This window comes from Oncorhynchus mykiss, chromosome 28 (genome assembly GCF_057628025.1).
Source record: "Oncorhynchus mykiss isolate SJ-2025 chromosome 28, ASM5762802v1, whole genome shotgun sequence".
NCBI classification, from domain to species: Eukaryota; Metazoa; Chordata; class Actinopteri; order Salmoniformes; family Salmonidae; genus Oncorhynchus; species Oncorhynchus mykiss.
Genome location: NC_143049.1, coordinates 6222606 through 6242625, shown reverse-complemented (window position 1 = coordinate 6242625; position 20020 = coordinate 6222606). Strand labels below are relative to the sequence as shown.

Here is a 20020-nt window from a genome sequence, read left to right as displayed (position 1 = left end):
GGCACTGAAAATCAGAATTGGCCGACCCCTATTGGAGGTGTGTTGGGTCATTGTCCTGTTGAAAAACAAATGATAGTCGAACTAAGTGCAAACCAGATGGGATGGCGTATCGCTGCAGAATGTTGTGTTAGCCATGCAGGTTAAGTGTGCCTTTAATTCTAAATAAATCACAGACAGTGTCACGAGCAAAGCACCCCCACACCTCCTCCATGCTTCACGGTGGGAACCACACATGTGGAGATCATCTGTTCACCTACTATGCGTCTCACAAAGACACGCCGATTGGAAACAAAAATCTCAAATTTGGACTCCAGACCAACGGACAGATTTCCACCGGTCTAATGTCCATTGCTCGTGTTTCTTGGCCCAAGCAAGTCTCTTCTTCTTATTGCTGTTCTTTAGTAGTTATTTCTTTGCAGCAATTCAACCATGAAGGCCTGATTCACGCAGTCTCCTGTTGGGTTCTGAGAATATGAAATATACTTATGTCACTGAGGGAGACAGAGTAATGTATAACGTTTACATTATGTCAGGATATGTTATTGTTAGCCATCAGGGATCCTCTGGGAAGGATCCTCTGGGAGAAGAGACACAGTCTGGTACCAGTCACCATGACAGCTGTGAGTTGGGGAGGAGTGAGCACTTTGGGGTAGAGATCAGGTCAGATGAAGTGAGGAAGAACAGATCTCACTAAGGTTCTGTCCAGCAGCAGGGATGCATTGGCTGTTCGGATGTGTAGGAGGAGACTCAGCATAGGAGAAAGGGTTAAATATCAGTGGTTGTGTGAATTTCTTTATCGATTTTGCTGCTCGATACTCTGGGAAGAATAAACTTGGTTTAAGCTTTCACAGTGTCCGTCGAGGTCTTACTCTAATAATTAGAACCTAACACTCCTCTGAACAGTTGTTGAGATGTGTCTGTTACTTGAACTCCATGAAGCATTTATTTGGGCTGCAATCTGAGGTGCAGTTAATTGCCGATTTCTGAGGCTGGTAACTCTAATGAACTTATCCTCTGCAGCAGAGGTAACTCTGGGTCTTCCTTTCCTGTGGTTGTCCTCATGAGACAGTTTCATCATAGCGCTTGATGTTTTTTGCGACTGCACTTGAAGAAACGTTAAAAATTCTTGAAATATCCCGGATTGACTGACATTCATGTCTTAAAGTAATGATGAACTGTCGTTTCTCTTTGCTTATTTGAGCTGTTCTTGCCATAATATGGACTTGGTATTTTACCAAATAGGGCTATCTTCTGTATACCCCACACCTTGTCACAACACAACTGATTGGCGCAAACGCATTAAGAAGGAAATTAATTCTACAAATTAATTTTTAAGAAGGCACACCTATTAAATGAAATGCATTCCAGGTGACTACCTCATGAAGCTGATTGAGAGAATGCCAAGAGTGTGCAAAGCTGTCATCAAGGTAAAGGGTAGCTATTTGAATTATCTCAAATATAAAATATATTTGGATTTGTTTAACACTATTTTGGTTACTACATGATTCCATATGTGTTATTTCATAGTTTGACGTCTTCACTATTAATCTACAACGTAGAAAATAGTAAAAAACAAAGAAAAACCATTGAATGAGTAGGTGTTCTTAAACTTTTGACAGGTAGAGTATTTGAGTTTAATATAGTAATATTTGTTCTATCTTTTCTGGAGGATAAAACTGAAATTGTAACCAGCTTTGTATGTCTTGTTTAAGAATGGGTGATACTTTAAGCAACATTTCATTTTCAATTAGTCAGAAATTAGAAATTGTAGTCTGTATAAAAGGCAAAAGGCAATTTTTGAACAAAGGATGTACCCTTCTTAATTATCTACTGGAGAACCATTTTGGGTTTAAGTATAACTTATGCATGAGTAAAGCTTTTAGTGAGAAGTTTAAACCTTTACTATTTCATCATTTTAGCCCCCCCCCCCCTAAATATTTTTTACTCATATGATTAAAGAAATTAGTTGTCTGGAGTAGGCAACGCCATTAGTAAGTAAACTGTGATGGACCAAAGAGTTTTTCCATAAATAGGCATGTATTTACCTCTCCAAGGTTGCAGAATCGTATCTGTTTTTGCAAACATTCTATTGAAGTTAATTTATATTGTTTGAGATATGAATACCAAGTAAGTCTACTTCACCTTCCGCCCATTTTATTGGTAAACTACAAGGTAAACACTTTGTATTTTAACAATCCAATACGTAATATGGTACACTTGTCCTAATTAGGTTTTAGTCCAGAGAGGCAAGAAAAGTGATCAAGATCTTCAATGACACTGTGCAGGGATCCAGATTGAGGAAGAAAAAACAAGAGTCATTGGCATTCATTGACACTTTAGTTTTTATCCCTTGGATTTCTAAACCCGTTGATGTTCTTGTTGGATCTAAGTTTAATAACTAGCATTTCAATGGCTATAATAAATAGATATGGAGACAACGGACAGCCCTGTTTTACTCCTCCTGCTAATAATGGATGTTTGAGTACATCAAAAAAGGTCTGATATACCTCTACTGGTATACTATCAAGCCCTGGTGTTTTTCCAGACTGAAAACATTGAATTGCCTCAAAGTTCCTCCTCTGTAAGTTGGCCTTCACACATGTCTTTCAATAAATTTGTTCATTTTATACAATAATTATTAATATTATTACAATGGAGATGGAGGAGACTGAAAAGAAAACATATGCTTAAAATATGTTGCTGCCTTTTTCAAAATATAATTTGGTGAATCATGATGTAATCAGTTTCTTTAAAATATTTTTGGTAGCATTTCTATGTTGAAAATGTAAGAAAAATGTAGTGCTTTTTTAAAATTCATCCAATTCGCTTTATTTTTGTAATAAATTACACTTGATCATTCTTGATCAATTGAATCCTACAGACGAAGAACCATATATGTGACATTTACAAAAAAAAATGAGATATACATGAACAATCATTATTGGACACCCTTTTTCTATAGTGAACCGGTTTCACAAGCTTTCCACGCGCTAATTAACAATAATTTTAAATTTAAAGATAGGCTCTCGTGGAATAACCGTTTATGTGCACCACTCAGAATGGACGGACAAGCGCACAACCTTTCTGTTGCTGATGAAAATCGACCGAAATGTGGGAAAGAAACATAAAACAAAACTAAAAGAATGGAAAGACAGGCAAGGGAAGATCTTACAGGATGCGGGAAAACCCTATACAAATCGTAAGGGTCAAGACAAAACTGGGTAAAGCTGTCCAAAAGAGGTATGTGGAAGAACCGTATATCAAACAATCAAGCTAGCTAGCTATAGAGTACAGTAACTAACATGTATGTTGTGGGTTGTCTAATTTGTAACTATAGAGAAAACATATTAGCTAAAGTTCGTTGGCTAATAACTCATACATTATCGTTACAAATGTTATTGCTAGATTATAGAAGAAACATAGGTAACTACTTTTTCTCCATCCACCGGATGATTCGACATGGCTACAGTAGCTAGCTAGTTACACTGTATCCTGCAGGGAAGAGCGTGTTCCACGACGTGCAGAAAGGAGTGTGGAAAGTGACTGATGAGCGCAAGCTGCATCTGTTCAACAGTTTCTACACTGTCCCATACGAGAAACAACAAGCGTTGATTCTCTCCGGCTTAGAACAGCTTAGAAATAAGACAAAACGCCTATTATTATAATAGCTATATTGAACACTTGCATAGTTTAACTTTGACAGTAATGATACGTACATTAACGTTAACTCTAAAAGTGCTGTGTTACACAATGGTGCAATACAAACTCATTCTGTGTATAGATTGGGAGTGTTTTGTAGTTCTATGGTATGTTCACATTGAGGGCTTCATTTTAAATGAGACTAAGATTTCATGACTCAACTTTTAAGAATAGTCATCAGTGCTAAAGTTGATAGACCACCTTTAAATGAACCTCCATACAAATGAATTAACTACATATTGCATTTAAGTTATTTACATGAAGGGCATCTGTACTTGAAAGTACTTAAAACATAATATCAGGTGTTAAAAAAGGACATCTTACAAGAGTCATGCAAAACGTCACATATACTGTTCTTCCACAAACTGAAATCATCACTGGAGATATACTGTTCTTCCACATTCTTAAAATTAAAACGGCAATAAAACAATTATTTTTTGAAATAACAAAAAAATATAAATTGTTGTAGGAAGATATGGGTATGGTAAATTATTTGTCAACCATAAAACACCTAATGTGGTACACACAATTAATAATATAAAAATAACTGATTATCTTAAAATGGAAAAATTGTCACATATATGGTTCTTCGTCTGTAGGATTCAATTATTTTAGTTTTTCCTCCAGCCTATTTTGTGCCTCTATAGTACAGTTTCCATTGCCATCAAACTGCGCTGTTACTTCCTCTATTGCCTTTATTAGTCTCAGTATTCTACTGAATAGCCTCTAAAAGTACATACAAAAATGTCCCATACAATAACAGGATCTGCTGTCCCTATGTTGTACAGAAAAAAGTATGAATTATTTTGCCTTTGATAAGAACAAATTGTAATCCAGTAGGCTTTGATTATATTTCCTATATCCCCGCTCATGTGGAAATTCTGTAAGAGTTATATGGAGGCCAATTATATGGTGGTCTAATCACATTCGCTGTCCTATTAATACTATTAATACTGTAAGTCAATACAAGCCAGCATAATGTGACATGCAGGTTGTGATGTTACGTTTGAGACCAGAGCTCCGAGGCAAGCGTGGAAATTGCTAAGCAGTGTGCTTGTATGACTTTTTTAGAAGCTGATCAATGATGTCTGAAGCTTGCTAGTGTAAAACGTGTTGCTCAAAGCCTCATGTAATTAACCTATTTGACACATTTGGCTGCAATTGCTCAATGCTTCAGGAAGCTTTGTCTCCCCATCACTACTTGCAGGTAGGGTTGCAGAATTTGATTAACTCTCCCAGGTTCACCAGAAATCCCAGGTTGAAAGATACCTCAAAATGGGAGGGAATTATCAGGGAATGCTGAATCCTTCAAACAGGATTTCTGGAAAAATCTGGTCATTTTGCAAAAGTTACTGGAATTTTGCAATTCTACTTGCAGGCATGATGTGACCTGTAAATGTCAGACCACTGTATTAGGGTTACAATAGGCAAAACAGGGCCTTGTGAGATGTAATTTGTCATAAATGTAATTACATCGTTCATCTAGGAACTCACTTGGTGAAGGCCACAGGATTGAAAATGAATGAATAAAACAAAAATGTCTGACACAATCAAATACAGTCATGGTTGGTAACTCCACAATTCACTCGAAAGGGAAAGGGCATACCTAGTCAATGGCACAACTCAATGCATTCAACGAAAATGTGTCTTCCGCATTTAACGCAATGCCTGGAAATTATATTGGAGGATTGGCTTAGTTATTTTTGGCCACCTGTGAGTGGAAGTGTTGTACCAGTTTAACTGTTCTATGGTAGTGGTCCATTGTTATCACTTACAAGGAACACATGGCTTTGTCACTGTGGTGGTACGCTATGTATGGCCCTGGTTTCTCTTCATTATGCACAACTCTGCGTGGTGGAGATTTTCTGGGGTTGTGTCAGTCGCTCTACCTTCTCTCGCACTATCCCTTTCTTTGGATGGACCAGGAGGCAGCAACGGTAACAGTGGATTGACCGCAACTGGCATTGTCTCTCTGGTCCATCGGACAAGGCCGGAATTGCCGGAAGGACTGGGGAAGATGGAAGGGCAACATTGGCTTTACCGTGAGTGACCCAACCTGACTCCCCAATCTACGGACACTCCCCAGCATTCAGAACCAGCACCAGACCAGCTGCCTGATGAGGAGACGAGACACTGCAGGTCTAGAGGTGAGCCTTATAGCTGATTTATGCTTAATCTGGCAATGCTGGGGAAATACAGGGGCTCCGTCCACAACTATGGCACGCCCAAACTTTGCAGCCTACATAGCCATCATCTGTAAGATCTGTAAAGACAACCATCCCATCTCAGAATGTACCTCATGCCCCTACAACTTGTGTGGGAAAGGGTGCCACTTCTTCAGAACTTGCCCTAGTCCCGACACCGGCAGGGCAAGGGTCAACACTACCAACTCCAACCCCAGGCCCACGAACCCAAAACCCAAACCCACCCCCTCCACCAGAGAACACGAAGACGCAGTCCCAGAACCAAACCCAGACCTTTCCACAGACACAGCCCAACCCACCACCCAAGATGTCCAAGAAACAGCCCCCACCATTGTCACCCCTCCACCTCTGCCCCCCAAAACATCCTGTCCTAGCCACCTCTACCACTTCCAAACCCCTGGTCAAAGGGGAGCCGGTTTTGAAAGGCCATGCAACCGGAATAACCCCTATTTTGGGCAAATTAGCCTATTTGATCAAGACAACTTGTATTATGTCCTCACTGATTTTGGAAACATGGGTTGTGGAGTGGCACCTGCACAGCAAAGTGTTACATCAACACTGACAATGGGGACATTTAACAAGTATCTGTACCAGTCTAAACTTTTCAGTGTTAAATTAACACTGTGCTTAGTGCTGACGCTGTTACACTTTGTCATTGTCAGCAGTGTTGCAGTAAAATCATCTCAAGCTAATTTGGTGATACACAAATAACTCAAACAACATTGCATCAATTGTCTTTTTTTTAATACCTCTTCCGTTTGGCATGTCTCTTACGATGCGGTTCACAGCAGCAATGACGAAAGTGTTGACAGAGTTTTGAAGCACCCTTCCCCTCCCTTTCGGTCCATGCTGATTGTAGATTGTAGAAACGAAGCTTCTTGAAGTGTTGGGGCTTTTCATCCAATTGTGTCGAAAATAGGTTAATTATGTGAGGCTTTGATCAACACAGTGTACACTAGTGGCACCTGCTGGTCAAAATAATTTAGAGCAGACCAATTATTATAGATGATGTCCCACACGCTGTACCGTGTGCGCAGAGTAGCCTTTCTGTCTTCTACCGAAACCAATATCAAACCAATCAAGTGGTTGTTTGCCGAAATGAAGCATCAACACAATTGTCTGGAAAACCTCAATGCTTTAGGAAGCTTTGTTTCCCAATCATTAGTTTACAGGCCACATCAGGCCTGTACGTCACATTCAGAATGTCAGGGTTAAACACTGTGAGGAGACTACCCAAATCACTGAAACAACCTTCATTCAGAATGTCAGGGTTAAACACTGTGAGGAGACTACCCAAATCACTGAAACAACCTTCATTCAGAATGCCAGGGTTAAACACTGTGAGGAGACTACCCAAATCACTGAAACAACCTTCATTCAGAATGTCAGGGTTAAACACTGTGAGGAGACTACCTAAATCACTGAAACAACCTTCATTCAGAATGTCAGGGTTAAACACTGTGAGGAGACTACCTAAATCACTGAAACAACCTTCATTCAGAATGTCAGGGTTAAACACTGTGAGGAGACTACCTAAATCACTGAAACAACCTTCATTCAGAATGTCAGGGTTAAACACTGTGAGGAGACTACCTAAATCACTGAAACAACCTTCATTCAGAATGTCAGGGTTAAACACTGAGGAGACTACCTAAATCACTGAAACAACCTTCATTCAGAATGTCAGGGTTAAACACTGAGGAGACTACCTAAATCACTGAAACAACCTTTCCAGTAACAGGTGCAATAAATCCAAACTGATTGGATTAGTTTCTAAAAACATTGTTATTCATCTTTGTGAAGCACAAGATGAATAAATCAATCAATGTACATGCAAAAACAGAGATATTAAAAACCAATCGTTTTGATGGGAATGTTTTACTCTCCACTGAGTAAACCTGACACAAATCACACTCAATGCTGGTTATTAACAACATTAAGTGTTAATGTATCTCCTGAATCAACACAAAAAAATGTTGCACTGAAAAATCACCACTAGGCAACACTGGAGAATATCCTGTGCGCGCACACACACACACACACACACTTTATATGTACAGCAAATAACACTTTCCTCTATTTGGTGGACGTTGTAGGTTCCATATTTTGTTGCCATATTTAGCAAGGCATGTGTCAAGGCATCAGGCAACAAAACTCCACCAGGCGGAAACAGTTGTTCTACTCTGCTTGAAAAGCCTCTGACATTCATTCAAATCATATTCAAATCTATTTACATAACCAAAACCATTGGAGCCTTGAGGTGTTTTAGACCTCACCGAGATGTTAAGTCATTCCAAAGGGCTGATGAATAATTTACGTGTTTTCTGTTCTCTCGATGTTAAAGAAAACCTTAACAAAATGGAGATCCCAATATCATAGACAACTCAGTTTGCATGTCGTTAACGAAGAGGGCGGTGCTGTGTACAGTACTACTCTGACTAGGGAGATGGAGGAGTACAAGAGGAAGGGAAATAGATTGAGACAACAAAAAACCATGGAGCAGGAGAAAGAGTCTAGGATCACAACACACAGGGCTGGAAGAGGAGATGGTGTCTTGAAACAAAAACACATGGAACCAAACCTCTCCCCAAACCAACTCTGAACTTTCACTTCATGAAGCCAAGTATCTGCAGGGCAAAGAGAGAGACACACACAGGCCCAAAAAATGCTGATTATTAACTTTTCATAAGAAAGAGTGAGAGAGGGAGAAAACTCAAAAGGAAAGCTAGATGATGGGGGAGAAGAGAGAGCGAGTTAGAGATAAAGAGAGAGAGAAACAGCGAGCAAAAGAGGGATAGCAGCCACATTTGTGGTGAGTGCAGGCATGGCCCATCACCCACACGCCTTAGGGTTGAGGGATCTCTCTCTCTCTCAACAACAAACAGCCTACTGGGGCATGAGCCAGTGTGTGTGGATGCGTACATGTGTGACCGAGCGTGCCAGTATGTGTGTATTAGTAGGAACTCTTAAGAGGCTCCAGCGTAGAGCCCCATAGTGTAAACACGCAGCTGCAAGAAATAGCGATGGAAACATGTGAAGCGAAACAGCTGAAAGAAATCCAACAACCAGGGCGTCAGTAGAGCACTGTGAACCCTCGGCAGTCAGCACTCTCACTCACTCACAGAGAGAGAGACAACTACAACGAAGAAAGACAAATACATTCAGAAAGAGAACAAAAGTACTTAAGAGACATAAATATGACATAGTTATACACATTTGAGAACATACAGAAAGTGAGAGTCAGAGAGCTAACAACCTGTTTCCCCATTTAACAGCACAGGCCTCTCTACAGTCACATCTAGGAGTCAGAAATGGCCATGTTTCCCCATTTAACAGCACAGGCATCTCCACAGTCACATCTAGGAGTCAGAAATGCCCATGTTTCCCCATTTAACAGCATAGGCCTCTCTACAGTCACATCTAGGAGTCAGAAATGCCCATGTTTCCCCATTTAACAGCACAGGCCTCTCCACAGTCACATCTAGGAGTCAGAAATGTCCATGTTTCCCCATTTCATAGCACAGGCCTCTCTATAGTCACATCTAGGAGTCAGAAATGCCCATGTTTCCCCATTTAACAGCACAGGCCTCTCCACAGTCACATCTAGGAGTCAGAAATGCCCATGTTTCCCCACTTAAGAAATTCAACAAACTTGTTCATTGAAATGCATTCCAGGTGAGTACCTCATGAAGCTGGTTTTTAGAATGCCAAGAGTGTGCAAAGCTGTCATCAAGGCAAAGGGTGGCTATTTGAAGAATCTAACATATAAAATATATTTTGATTTGTTTAACACTTTTTTGGTTACTACATTTCATAGGTTTGATGTCTTCACTATTATTCTACAATGTAAAATAAAGAAAAACCCTGGAATGAGTAGGTGTGTCAAAACTTTTGACTGGTACTGTGACATGCACACAATAACTCACACATACACAGTGATGTGCAATGTACCACACAAATGCAACACACACACACACTAGTCTGATAACAGCGTAGAAGGTGATGTTGTGCTGTAAATCTAACATGCTGACCACACCACTCGCATCAGTTGCTAAATAAATGTAAACATCCATGTTATTCAATCATTGCACCCACACTGCTAGCGCACACCAACGAGCGTCTGCATTGCCAAGCGCTAAAATAGAAGTCAGTTCTATTTGTGACGCTGAACGTGGTGCAAGTCCTGCCTCTCCCATCTTCTCATTGGTTTATAGAAGCAGATACCCACATGCCATCGGTTGGCCATTTTATGTATGGATTAACTGTTGGAGTAGAGGATTTTGTGCATTTCGGGTAAAATAACAACTCAACGTTTATATCCCAGGACAAATTAGCTAGCAACAGCAAGCTAGCTAAATATAACAAATTAGTTAGCAACAGCAAGCTAGCTAGATAAATTGCCATAAATGTTTAATGCTTTTCGACCTGTCCCCAAATTAATATAATTGGTTCAGAGTTTGTTTTGATATTTCAACCTGTTTGTCGTGATCGCATTTGGTGTGGGGGGACGAAATTCATTTGCGCACGATGGCGCGCAGCCGGTTTGGGTACGGTGCCATATAGACCAGGGATGAGTCCCAGCAAAGCAGAGCTCTATCACAAGTTGAAGTGACCAGAGAAAACCAGAGAAAGTCACAGCTGGTAACCATGCCTGTAAAAAAGGAGAACACCAACCTCTCCATAGCTGCACAAACATACACACAGGCACACACACCGAACGCTGACATTTATAAGGCAATATAACACTTCATAATAAGTTGTTCCAAGTGAAGTGTTACCAAATACTTTTTGGAGAGCAGAAAAAAGTGAACAGCGGGCAAACCTGGATATACTTTTTTCCAGCTACAGTGTTTTTAGATGGATGCCTTTTCCTTAACCACTAACTAGCCAGGCCTCAGGGGCAGTATGTGGTGGGATAGAGTAGCTGGCTCCTATTGTTTATTGTACATTCAGAACAGACCCAAACCAACCGGTTGTAAAGTAGACAGAAGAAAAGCCCGGTGGTGAAATAAGCTTTTCCGGCGGGAGGATTCTGTCAAATGTAGACAGAAACGTTTGGTTGTGTTCCTCCTCCCTGCTGTGTAGACAGTAGATAGAGGGGGTCGCTAAGCTTAGAAAAAAGGTAGTGGAAGAGAAATAATGATTAAGATGTGGGGGTGGCTTGGTAAGCAGTCGGGGGAATTAGGTAAGACACGCCGAAACAGCACAAGCATATGCACGCACGTACACTATCAGCTTCAGTGAGATGTATCATCCACCCTGGGGCATTTTCATTTTCAAGTATTGCCATGGTGGTATCATTAGTGATGGGGAGTGGAGAAATTCACTAACATATCGCAATATGATTTTTAAACAAAATTATATCAATATTTGACAATATTATTTGATATTTGATTATCAATTTGTAAAAAAAAAAAAAATCTTTAAATCGTCTTTTTAAATAGTGAACCAACATGTTTTCATCCCTTTGATTTCCCTGACTGATCAGAACACATTTTGTCCTGCTCTCTCTTGTCTCTCTGCAGAAGACATGTAGTGAGCAATATGTGTGGGACATCAAATCACAATACATATACTGTACATTTTAGTCATTTATCAGATGTTCTTATCGAGATCAACTTACATGAGCAGTTAGGGTTAAGTGCCTTGCTCAAGGGCACGTCGACAGATGTTTCACATAGTTGGCTCTGGGATTCAAACCAGTGACCTTTTGGTTACTGGCCCACTGGGCTACTGTGAGAATTACAATACATATCATTTTGGCACCTAAGTATCATGATAACAATGATAATAACCTATCGTGAGGTCCCTGGCAATTCCCAGACTAGTGCGAGGACAACAGGGCTTTGATAGGACAGCTCAGTCCTCTCTCTCTCTGCACTGACAGGACACACTCACTCAGGTCCTTGTGGTTTGCTCTGGTGTGTTGGTACTAGAACCCACCAGCTGACCTTTGTGACCGTCCTTCTGCCAGAAAGCTCCATATTATCTTGGCAGAAGTGCAGGAGTTAACCCCCTCTCTCTCCACAGAAGCCAAGGTAATGGCTGAGTAAACACAGTGTAACATTTAGTGCCCCCCTCTCACTATGTCCAGAATAGATTTAGTGACATCTTTGGAAGAGACTAGGAAACCATCCATGTTGAACGTGGAAAGTTGAGCCCGATTCAGCGGGTTTAGAAATACCTCAGCACATGTTGCCTAACAACAGTGGAGAGAAAATAAGCTAAATATCTATGTTAAATGAACTGTGACCGCGGCACTATGTTCCCTTATTGCAGGGTTCCCAAACTCAGGCCTGGGCCCTTGATTTGTACAGCAGCTTGTACAAGCTGGACGGGGTCGACAGTTGATCACACACACATTGCCACTGGATGGGTCATGTGGCAGCATATTGAAAGGTTAAAGGTGAAACAAGTAGAGTCACTCCAACCGCTGTGATCTGTGACTTGGAGAGAGGGGGGAAGGGTTAATGGGAAGGGGAGAGGTCACAGAGATGGAAAGGGAGAAAGATGGGAAAGATAAAGGACATGAAGAGGGTTTGGAGCAGCTTTCAACCATGAAATATCCTTCTATATCAGCCAAACAACTCTCTTACTGCCCTTTCTTTTTCTTCTGCTGAGACAGACGGAGACCGTAGAGACAGACAAAACAGGGAAAGGAGGAGCAGCTGCATCTGGTCTGAGAAGGGGTGGGAGGACAGAGAGAAAGAGAGAGAACTGTGGTGGTGGTGGTGGTGATCAGGTCTTATGTAAGTGTATTATTGTGCAAAGGGGTTGCCATGGTGATCAGATCTTATGTTGCCATGAATTTGACAGTATCTTACAGGCAGCTAGCTTGGTGGCGAGCAAAGGTCTGTATTTCATTTGGCAAATGTTTGTTTTTTTTGTAAAATGTACGATATTATACTGTAAAAAAGTAAATGCTACAGTAATCGGAAGGAATAAATGGATGGATGAATTACATTTATTGAGAGGAGGCGTTTGTATTTCACAATATTTTACTTTAATTACAAGGGATTGGTGCAAGCAGTTTGGCTGCTTGATAAAGTGTTTACAGCTAGTGATGGGGAAACTAAGCTTCCTGAAGCATTGAGCATTTCCAGACAATTTGGTTGAAAATAGATTCATTACTCAAGGCTTTGATCAAGACAAGACAAGTGGCACCTGCCGGTCAAAATAATTCAGAACAGGCAAAATACACTGCTCAAAAAAATAAAGGGAACACTTAAACAACACAATGTAACTCCAAGTCAATCACACTTCTGTGAAATCAAACTGTCCACTTAGGAAGCAACACTGATTGACAATAAACTTCACATGCTGTTGTGCAAATGGAATAGACAACAGGTGGAAATTATAGGCAATTAGCAAGACACCCCCAATAAAGGAGTGGTTCTGCAGGTGGTGAGCACAAACCACTTCTCAGTTCCTATGTTTCCTGGCTGATGTTTTGGTCACTTTTGAATGCTGGCGGTGCTTTCACTCTAGTGGTAGCATGAGACGAAGTCTACAACCCACACAAGTGGCTCAGGTAGTGCAGCTCATCCAGGACGGCACATCAATGCGAGCTGTGGCAAGAAGGTTTGCTGTGTCTGTCAGCGTAGTGTCCAGAGGATGGAGGCGCTACCAGGAGACAGACCAGTACATCAGGCCGTAGGAGGGCAACAACCCAGCAGCAGGACCTTTGTGCAAGGAGGAGCAGGAGGAGCACTGCCAGAGCCCTGCAAAATGACTTCCAGCAGGCCACAAATGTGCATGTGTCTGCTCAAACGGTCAGAAACAGACTCCATGAGGGTGGAATGAGGGCCCAACGTCCACAGGTGGGGGTTGTGCTTACAGCCCAACACCGTGCAGGACGTTTGGCTTTTGTCAGAGAACACCAAGATTGGCAAATCCGCCACTGGCGCCGTGTACTCTTCACAGATGAAAGCAGGTTCACACTGAGCACATGTGACAGACTCTGGAGATGCCGTGGAGAACGTTCTGCTGCCTGCAACATCCTCCAGCATGACCGGTTTGGCGGTGGGTCAGTCATGGTGTGGGGTGGCATTTCTTTGGGGGGCTGTGCAAGAGGTAGCCTGACTGCCATTAGGTACCGAGATGAGATCCTCAGACCCCTTGTGAGACCATATGCTGGTGCGGTTGGCCCTGGGTTCCTCCTAATGCAAGACAATGCTAGACCTCATGTGGCTGGAGTGTGTCAGCAGTTCCTGCAAGAGGAAGGCATTGATGCTATGGACTGGCCCGCCCGTTCCCCAGACCTGAATCCAATTGAGCACATCTGGGACATCATGTCTCGCTCCATCCACCAACAAGACTGTCCAGGACTTGGCGGATGCTTTAGTCCAGGTCTGGGAGGAGATCCCTCAGGAGACCATCCGCCACCTCATCAGGAGCATGCCCAGGCATTGTAGGGAAGTCATACAGGCACGTGGAGGCCACACACACTACTGAGCCTCATTTTGACTTGTTTTAAGAACATCACATCAAAGTTGGATCAGCCTGTAGTGTGGTTTTCCACTTTAATTTTGAGTGTGACTCCAAATCCAGACCTCCATGGGTTGATAAATTTGATTTCCATTGACAATTTGTGTGATTTTGTTGTCTGCACATTCAACTATTAAAGAAAAAAGTATTTAATAACAATATTTCATTCATTCAGATCAAGGATGTGTTATTTTAGTGTTCCCTTTATTTTTTTGAGCAGTGTATTATAGACAACGTCACACACGCCGTAGCGCGCACAGTGTAGCCTTTTTGTCTTCTACCAAAACCAATACCAAACCAATCAGCTGGTCGTTCGACCAAACGAGGCTTCAGACGTCATTCACCACATCCTTCTGATAAAGCAATATAAGCACCGGCACAGTGCTTCAAAATAAACTGCCTAGCAATTTCAACGCCTCAGAGCTCTGGTATCTAAAGTAACATTACTGGGTTACAACACATGAATAAATATTTTGTGCTTTATATCACTTGCAAATCTAGAGTAGATAAAGGCTCCCAAACTGTCACCGACCAAAACAACACAGCAAAAACATAAGGTTTAAGATTTGCTGCCTGCTCGAATCTGTCCCCTATACATTTTAAATTGAAGGGGTATTATAACCACATAGGACTTAAATTGGTACAGCATTCTCACTCAAGGGTGCAACAAATATAGCCTCTTTCAAGGCACGCCTAAAAGTATGTTAATGAGCTAGATACAACAATACCATGCACCCACTAGTTGTCAAAAACTAGGTACTAGGTAGTTGTCAAAAGCTAGGTACTAGATAGTTGTCAAAAGCTAGGTACTAGATAGTTGTCAAAAGCTAGGTACTAGATAGTTGTCAAAAGCTAGGTACAACACTGTATTCTGTAGGGTGGAATTACAGTACCATATGAAATACAGCAATTTTCCCACAGTGCACCATAATATACAGCATGCTGCAGTTAAACATGTTGATAATACCTAAAATTATAAATTACAGTTTTCCATTACAGTGTCGGCTATAAAACAGGTGTCAAACTCATTCCACGGAGGGCTGAGTGTCTGCGGGTTTTTGCAACACCCTTGTACTTGATTGATTAATTAAGGCCACTAATTAGCAAGGAACTCCCCTCGATTGTGCGGGAGAAGAAGACAAAAAAATGGTGAAATAAATGCCTTTTAGCCAATTCAATGATGTAAACACCAGTCGATGTAAACGCATTTGACTGGTCATGCTTATCGGTCTATAGGTTCATTTGCATCATTTAGTGGAATTGAATTGGCACGTGTAGGCTACAGTATATTTGTTATGCATCTTACTTACCCGTGTAGCATACAGAGTAGCAGCATCTCAAACGCAACGGAAGGCAGGTTTCATCAGCACATCACACACCACTTTGCAATGAGCTGGAGGCTATGCATTTTGACAACATATAATAGGGCTGCCTCGGATTGGGAACCACACACACGGCCAAAAACAAAGAAATAGAAAACAGACTTTCCCACCCGAGTCACACCCTGACCTAACCAAACAGAGAATTATAAGGACCTCTAAGGTCAGGGCGTGACAGCGCGTTTAGTTCACTAATCCAAATACAAAGCGCGGGCACTATGTCCAGACGAAAAGTCAAAAAAGTTCCATTAAAACTTGTTGAGGATAGGGGGCAGTATTTTCACTTTGGATGAATTGCGTGCCCATAGTGAACTGCATCCTACTCTGTCCTAGATTACTAATATATGCATATTATTATTACTATTGGATAGAAAACACTCTGAAGTTTCTAAAACTGTTTGAATTATGTCTGTGAGTATAACAGAACTCATAGGGCAGGCAATCTTCCAAACAAGAAGTGAAATTCTGAATGTGGGTCAACTTTAACGTCATCGCCCCCTCCTTCCCCAACAAGATATGGATCTGGTAGCACTTCCTATGCCTTCCACTAGATGTCCTCATTCAGTAGAAAGTGGAATGGAGCTTTTGGTGTGAACTTTGACCGAGTGGGAGGGGAAAAGGTCACTGTCCCGACAGAATGCCATTTTCCTGTGGCGCATTTCTCTGTGGGTGCCACCGTCGTTCCATTTGGCTGCAGCTGAAAACGTATGATCCGGTTGGAACGTTATTGGATATATATGATAATAACATCCTGAAGATTGATTCTCTACTTAGTTTGACCAGTTTATTCGACCTGGAATATATATTTTTGAAGTTTTCGTGCGAGTTCTCCTGGACCAGCGTCAGTTTTTGGGAACATGAGCTGAAAGTGGTAGCAAATGCAGCTAATTGGACACTAGTCTTGGACATTATGGAACAAAACAACAATTTATTGTGGAACTAAGACTCCTTGCACTGCATTCTGATGAAAGATCATCAAAGGTAAGGGAATATTTATGATGTAATTTCGTATTTCTGTTGACTCCAACATGGCGGAGAAATACTTTTACGTCTAGCGCTGTCACAGATTATGAGACACAGCGGTTGCATTAAGAACCAGTGTATCTTTAATTATATGTAGAACATGTATCTTTAGTCAAAGTTTATGATGAGTATTTCTGTTATCTGGCGTAGCTTTCTATAATTGATATAATTCCTCCGGATATTTTGGAGGCATTTCTGAACATGGCGTCAATGTAAACCGAGATTTGTGGATATAAAATGCATATTATCGAACAAAACATAAATGTATTGTGTAACATGTCATATGAGTGTCATCTGATGAAGATTTTCAAAAGGTTAGTGATTCATTTTTATCTCTAATCCTGCTTTTGTGATTTTTTCTTTGGCTGGAAAAAATGGCTGCGTTTTTCCTTTGATTTGGTGGTGGACTAACATAAATATATGTTGTGTTTTCGCTGTAAAACATTTTTTTTAAATCGGACATGATGGGTAGATGAACAAGATGTTTATCTTTCATTTGAGGTATTGGACTTGTTAATGTGTGAAAGTTAAATATTTCTAAAGAATATTTTTGAATTCCCTGCGCCACCTTTTCAGCTGAATGGGGGGGGGTGGAGTTCCCCTCGGGGATCGCCTTGCCATAACAGGTTTAATGTTCGTAGAAACATGTTAAACGATGTTTCTAATCAATCCTTAGGATGTTATCAGAAATATTCAATAATGTTTCAACCGGACAATACTGTTTTTATTAGAAAGGAAAGGGAACGGAGCTCACGGCCACGCGCGATAAACAACTCAGCTTACAGCTAAGCCACTTGCTTTGAGTGGTCTTATTCTCTCCCCTTTCACAGTAGAAGCCTGAAAAGAGTGTCGACATCTACTGGAAGCCTTAGGAAGTGCAATCTGACCCCATTTACACTGGATATTGGATAGGCAATCACTTGAAAAACTACAAACCTCAGATTTCCCACTTCCTGGTTGGATTTTTCTCAGGATTTTGCCTGCCATATGAGTTCTGTTATACTCACAGACATTATTTTAACAGTTTCAGAAACTTTAGAGTGTTTTCTATACAAAACTACTAATTACATGCATTCTAGCTTCTGGGCCAGAGTAACAGGCAATTTACTCTGGGCATCTTATTCATCCAAGCTACTCAATACTGTCCCCCATTCCCAAAGAAGATAACTAAGTGGCTCGGGGAACAAAACATTTATATTTTGGGTCCATGACCAGGAAACTCCCCAGACCTTATTCCCATTGAGAACTTGTGGTCAATCCTCTAGAGGCGGGTGGACAAACAAAATCCCACTAATTCTGACAAACTCCAAGCATTGATTATGCAAGAATGGGCTGCCATCAGTCAGGATGTGGCCCAGAAGTTAATTGACAGCATGCCAGGGCAGATTGCAGAGGTCTTGAAAAAGAAGGGTCAACACTGCAAATATTGACTCTTTGCATCAACTACATGTAATTGTCAATTATGAAATGCTTTTAATTATGCACTATGAAATGCTTGTAATTATACTTCAGTATTACATAGTAACATCTGACAAAAATATCTAAAGACACTGAAGCAGCACACTAATATGGAAATTAATATTTGTGTCATTCTCAAAACTTTTGGCCACAACCTCCTCTAGTTCTCACCCCGCATACTCTGTGTCCAATATTGGTCTCCAAACCAAATGTTTACCTGTGGCCTATGTATAGTTCTCAAGCTCTGATTTGTAAGTGAACTCATTATCTAAAAGTGTGTTCAAGTGTCAATGTGGAAAGGCAATTGGCAAAATAGTGTAGCAATGTAGAGACCAATGTTTACCGTTTTGCTAGAAGTGTGTTATTAAATTGCAAACTGAGTGTAAAGCAGAGAAAGTGCATTCAGTTTGGTACACTTGGTAAATGCATTGGCTACAAGTGTTGATGGTTTCAGAGATAGTGCTTCAAGAATTCACTGTTAGTGTTTAAGCATTCAGAAAAAAACTGTAATTGTTTGAAACCGGAATGTTTTAATACACGAGTCATGTCTTACCTTGCTTCAAAGTAGCCTATTAGAACTTTCTAAATTTCAAATGGATATTTTCATCTCGGTCACATGAAACCGCTCGCATGTGAGGTGCCCTTTTGTTTTATATGGAACACCGTTTGGGTCAAAAAAAATACACGTCAAATAAGCTTGTTGACCAATCAGGACCTGAAAATGACAGCACATAATAATTTAACATGTTCATACATTTACTTAGTTACCTTTGCATCAGAATAACTGCTTATGAAAGTTTATTTTTTATGTAGCCTTGGCCTACTGGTTGTATGAATTTGGGCTCTATCTTCGCACAACTGTCTCAGTCTGTTTGGAATAGGCTATTTGTCGATAAACTGACCAATAGAATAGATCAACTTTACTATTAGGGAGAGGAAACTCAGCAAAAAAAGAAACCTCCCTTTTTCAGGACCCTGTCTTTCAAAGATAATTTATAAAAATCCAAATAACTTCACAGATCTTCATTGTAAAGGCTTTAACCTCTCTAGGGTAGGGGGCAGCATTCTGAATTTTGGATGAAAAGCATGCCCAAATTAAACAGCCTGTACTCGGACCCAGAAGATATGATATGCATATAACTGGTAGATTTGAATAGAAAACACTCTGAAGTTTCCAAAACTGTTAAAATAGTGTCTGTGAGTATAACAGAACTGATTTAGCAGGTGAAAATCTGAGAAAAATCCATTCAGGAAGTAGTTTCTTGGTTTGTTGGTTTTGTAGTTTTCTATTCAATGCCATTACAGTATCCATTGACTTTGGACTCCATTTGCAGTTCCTATGCCTTCCACTAGATGTACATTCTTTAAAAATCGTTTCAGGCTTGTATTCTTATAAATGAGGAAGTAAGACCAGTCTGAACGAGTGGACCCTAACGTGATGCAGAGTTTTTTCAGGCACATGTGCATTTCTTGTTTAACTTTTATATTGACGACGTTATTGTCCATTTGAAATATTATAGATCATTTAGGCTAAAAAAACAACCTGAGGATTGAATATAAACATCGTTTGACATGTTTCTATGAACTTTGCGGACACAATTTGGATTCTTTTGTCTGATTGTTTTGACTGAGTTTGAGACTGTGGATTACTGAAGAAAACGCGCTAAGAAAACTGAGGTTTTTGGATATAAAGAGACTTCATCGAACAAAAGGAACATTTATTGAGTAAATTAATGTCTTCTGATTGCTACCATATGAAGATCATCAAAG

At 40.6% G+C, this 20020-nt stretch overlaps 1 protein-coding gene and 1 long non-coding RNA gene across 6 annotated transcripts in view; one reads left to right on the top strand and one right to left on the bottom strand.

Annotated features, from left to right (window-relative positions):
• LOC149970689 (uncharacterized) overlaps nucleotides 1-20020 on the top strand; it is a 184563-nt gene that overhangs the window by 10534 nt on the left and 154009 nt on the right. For both annotated transcript variants that reach the window (XR_016492917.1, XR_016492916.1), the window contains exon 1: nucleotides 1-20020. This exon is cut by the window's left edge and continues 10534 nt beyond it. This is a non-coding gene — a long non-coding RNA (uncharacterized LOC149970689).
• LOC110508385 (zinc finger protein 704) overlaps nucleotides 1-20020 on the bottom strand; it is a 104168-nt gene that overhangs the window by 67126 nt on the left and 17022 nt on the right. The gene's annotated exons all lie outside the window — the stretch shown is intronic.